Raw genomic sequence first — 5,204 nt, forward strand, 5'->3', positions numbered from 1 at the left:
GTTGAACAATCCTTTCACAAAGGTTGCCTGAGACCATTGGAAAGCACAGATATTTACATTACAATTCATAACAGTAGCAAAATCACAGTTATGAAGTAACAATGAAAATAATTTTATGGTTGGGGGGTCACCACAACATGAGGAATTGAATTAAAGGGTCACAGCATTAGGAAGGTTGAGAACCACTGCTTTAGGGAGAAGGGATGGATAGATTTAAGTCTCAGTGTATGGGCAGGCTGTGGAGGTTGGGACCTGACCCTCAGCTTCCTCCCAGTCCGTATGTGGCTGGCACAGTTATATTAAGCAATCAATTCCCAACAGTCATCTTTTGGATGGGAATGGTCCTGTCTCCCTGTGGGCTCCTGGGAAAAAGCAATGTGTTCAGAAGATGGGCCAATCTTCTGCATTTGGCTTCCTCAAGGGGGTCTGTGTGTTGGTGCCTTAACAATGAGGAGCTTTTGTTTCCTCTGGAAGGAAGGAAGGAAGGAAGGAAGGAAGGAAGGAAGGAAGGAAGAAGGGAGGGAGGGAAGGAAGGAGGGGAGGAGGGGAGGGAGGAAGGAAGGAGGAAGGGAGGAAGGAGGAAGGGAAGGAGGGAAGAAATGAGGGGAGGAAGGAAGGAAGGATGGAAAGCAGGCTATTGTTGCTGGCTAACACATCCTTGGATGGGGCTGTGGTTAAACAGGAGATAGGATGGAGTGCCTTGGAGCCAGCCACACAGTGCTTTCACCCTTCTTGAGGGAAGTCCCAAACCTCCATGCTATTGCACTAAAAACTGAGCTATGAGCACATTATTGGGGCAAGAGAAAGCCCGGAGTCTTTGGGAAGAGCTAGACTGGCACTCTATGGCACAGGATAACTGTCCCCGCATTGGAGAATGCAGGAGGAGGAACAGGACATGCTGGCAGAGGCCCTGGCAGAGTGGCTGGTATGAGCTTGGCATCTTGGGCTGTGACATCAGTGCTGACCCTGGTGGGCTGGGCTGTCTGTGCCTACTATAGAACACTGGGTCTTCTAGAAACGAAGGGGAGGCTAAATGAGTAGATGCATACTGGGGACCCTAGAATTTCAGAGGCTGATGAGGGGGAATCACCATGAGTTGAGGCCAGCCTTGGTTACAGAGTGAGGCCCTGTCTCAGATAGCTGTAATCCCAGTATTCAAGAAGTCGAGGCAGGAGGACTGCCCATGAATTCTAGGCCTGTCTAGAATTGTAAGACTGTTTCAAGCAACCAAAACCACAAAACAGTTCTCCTAAGTAATAAAATGAAAATCAAGGGACCTTCTAGGATCATTAGTGGCAAAGTCGTTAAGGCTACATCACAGAGAAGCCAGTGGGCTTGGGAAGGGCCAGGGACTTCTGAGACCCATAGACATTCTACTTCTTTCTTGGAGCTGTCCCGAGCCAACTGGCCAGCTATGGGCTCTGGGTCCCAGAATTACAGCTGGGAATCCCCAGCTTCCAGTGGCAGGAGATGAGTTGACATGGCCCAGAGCCACACGACCATTGAGAAGCTAGAATTTAAACCCAGGTATGCAATTACTTACAATACGCCATTGGGCCAGGGCAGGATAAGCAAGAAGGGGAGACAGGACAGGATCAAGAGGGGACTAGCAGGAAGGCAAAAGGGAGTACAGCGAAGGAAGGGGAGGTCTTCTGGTCTAGCCTAGGTATCAGTCCCAATACGGGAACCTGCAGCTCCCTCCACTGACTGTGACCTGTTCATCCTGAACCTAGCCCGGTACCAGGCTGTTGGGGAGTCTGGGGGCCCCCTGACATTCAGGCTGCTGCCCAACCTAGTCACCAGCTTCCTTACATACCTGCCAGTTCCCCGCGTCTTCCTTAATCAGTCTTGATGGAGCATCCCCAGAGAGGCTCTGGACACTACCCAACAGTCTAAGACTGTGCACGCCTGGCTAGACAGGCCTCTCTGTTGCTTCCACATCCTGTTGTTCTAAGATAGGTCCTTACTGACCACCAAACCACTCCCTACTTCTCACCCTTGTCCAGCCGCTGTTTGGGGGTATTTCCACACTTCCTAGGGTACTCCTGCAGGCTGGGATGTCCCCCCCCCAACCACTCCCTTCTTGCTCTTCCACCCTTGTGACATCTAGTCTGCACACAGTTCATCCTGGGTCCCAGCGCCAGGCCTGCATCTTGGCACTGAAAAGCCGCCCTCCCTTTTGCAGGTTCTGTAGAGTCTGGCTTCTCTCCTGGAGAGCAGTTGGGAGCTTTTCTGGTAAAGGAAACATCCGTCAGCCTCTGGGAGAAGCCAATGGGAAGAGAGAAGGAGGCAGGGCCTGGTCCATTGTGGATGAGTGCATTTTGGTGAACGAGGGTACAGCGAGGGTCAGCTACTGGACTAAGAACACACAGCAGTTTGGGGAAAATCCAGGATTGGACATAACTGCCTCTTTATCTGAGGGGTCTTCCTTCAGTCATTCTGGATGAGGTCAGCTGGGCCTGGGCTTTGTGGGCCAGAGTGGCTGTTTTCTATTGCTGGGAGGCGGGGGAGGGAGGAACCTGGCAGTGCCCTGGTAGGAGGAGGCTTGCCTTTGGTTCTTTGATGCTCATTCTCTCGAACCCCTGGGGAACGACTGAGTCATCGCTGAGCTGCAAACATATTTAGCTTCTTTCATCGTCCCTAATAAATCAACTTCTCCAGGTCTCTCATACCTGCCTCCAACTCCAGGCTGCCTGCCCCCAGCTCCTGTCGCCTGACATCTGGGCACTGCAGAGACTTCCAGCCCCCAGGCTCCTGGCAGTGGTCCCTTTGCTGTTTCCTCTCTCTCCCCAAGCATTCTGGGCCAGGCGAGGCCTCCTCGTGCTGGCCTGGCCTGCATTCAACAGCTGCGGTCCTGGAGCCCTTCAGAGCTTCCTGCCGCTAGCAGCTGCCTGGCATGGATGCAGGGATTAGCAACATCCGTCACAGTTCAGCCCTGACCCCGGCTATCCTGTGACCCAGTGCCCTCTCGGCCCCATGGGGGCTTGTGTTGGGGCCCAGGGAAGTTCCCCAAACACCTTATCTCATCCTGTCTCTTAGAGGTCAGGTTGGCTGGAGGGCTCCAGGCCTTTACTGGTCTTGTATTTCATGACACCTCTCCCAGGAAGTCTCCTGATTGACTCCTTCCCTTCCTTAGAGGGTCTCCCCTCCTCCAGGGGACCTTTGTCTCCCCGTGACAGCATGCAGGCAATGCAATAAACAGCATGTAGGATAACTCCAAGGAGCTGCATACCATTATTTTCAGCTTTCTGTGTATGTATGCATGTATGCATGCATGTATGCATGTGTGCATGTGTGTTCTTGCACATATAGGCATATATGTGTGTCACAGCATATATAGAGGTTAGAGGACAACTTTCAGGAGTTGGTCCGTTCTTCCACAGTGTGGGTCCCCAGGATCTAACTCAGACCCTCGGACTTGGTGGCAAGTGCTTTATCTATTAAGATACATTGCTAGCTACACTGGACTAAGCATTTCATATATGCTCAGTTATTCTCATTTTACAAGTGGGCAGTCTGAAGCTCTGAATGCTGAAGAAATTACTTAAGACATGGAGAGAGCCAGCCCTCCTGCGTGGTTCTCATGGCTGCCCCTACAGCCTCTCACAGTAAGTGACCTGCTGTCACCCCACTCCCACCGCTCCAGACTATGGACCAGGTCCATGCCTGAGACCTCCTTGCCTATAGATATCTTCATTAAAGGTTAGTGCTATTAAAAGTGTTCTCAGCAAGGAAAATCTAATCCAAAGGAGCGGCAGTCTGTTCTGAGGTGCACAGCCAGAAAGACATTGGGAGAGGCAGGGAGTCCCTGTGAGGAAGGAGGCCCTTATAGGACTGCTTAAGGCCCCAGGCCCTAGTCAATCAGGTGTCTCCCCACACACCATGCCCACACCAGGTTCTGTGCTGATAGGGGTCCAAACTGTCCCTCCAGCTGTGGAGAAAAAGTGCTCATCTATGTGTGGTGAGCGCTCCCTGCTGGCCATATTTAGTACTACACAGAAGCAGGAAGGGACGATAGCCACCCTCTCCTAGGGAGATCTGGACCAGAGTTGGAGGACCTCCCAAATGAACGATGTGGTCCTGGGCCTTCTCCTGTCCCTCGAAATATCTGTCTTCTTGGTCTCAGAGTCTCAGGGACTGCCAGACCCTGGAACCTATTGATGCTGAGGCCTGGTGCTTTGTTTTGTATTTAATCAAGTAACTTCAGTCAAACAAACAATTATTATGAACCCAGTGTGTGCCAGGTGCTCAGCAAGCACACAGTCAGACCTGCATGGATCTCACAGTCTGGCGGGATGAGGTGACTGTGTGGTACAGGCCTGGATGCCTAGCCTAGGCACCTTCCTCTCCGACTGTTTGTCAGCCCGGCCCAGTTCCGCACTGACCCTGCACATGCCAGTCTGGGCCCATCTCACCTGTCTCTCCCATCAGAATGGAGAAGAGCGGCAAGTATTCTTAACTACTGAGCCATCTCTCCAGCCCCCAGACTTGAACTCGTTTTGAGGACAAGGATGTGACTGTGGCCCCAGGGCTCTTTGACCCCCGGCTCTGCTACAGAGATCTTGGTACACAGTAGGTACTCAGTACATGGGTGAAAAGAAGGAAAGCATAGGCAAATTGAGCTAGTTCAGCCATAAGGATCCTCAAGGAAGACGCCAATGGTTGGTTTTTAGGCAGGGGCTGTGTGAAGGAAGCAAGAGGTGGCCTTGGGACTCAGGAGCGCTGGACCATGAGCCCAGGTGGCAGGGATTCTGGCTTGGCCTGCCAGTGCCTGGGACAGGGCCCGGCACAGCAGGGACATTATATAAACATCTGTGGGAAGACAGTCAGCAAAGGTTACACAACCCTGCCCACACTGGTCCCTGAGCCAGCCTGTGCTTTCATCCCTCCAGAGGCAGGGGGATCAGTACCTATCTTCCATGTCAGCTGTTCAATCTGTAGACAGTGCTGTTTTCTGGAAAATTCTATCTTTCCCTGGCCATAGCAGAATTAACTCAGCTTAGCCCCTAACCCTGCCCCGAAGAAGCCCAGAGAAAGCCCAAATCCTGGGGGAACTTCTGCCCAGCCTGGCACCTCCCCCAGCGTCCTGAAAATAAGGTTCAAGGGACCCCTGGGTGCTCACTCTTCCTGGATGAAGGGGGAGGACCAGGGAGGAGTTAGCAATGGCAGACACAATCGCAGAAGGACAGCTTTCTGCCCAGGAG

The sequence above is a fragment of the Myodes glareolus genome, chromosome 19, assembly GCF_982192425.1.
Source record: "Myodes glareolus chromosome 19, mMyoGla1.1, whole genome shotgun sequence".
Lineage (NCBI taxonomy): Eukaryota > Metazoa > Chordata > Mammalia > Rodentia > Cricetidae > Myodes > Myodes glareolus.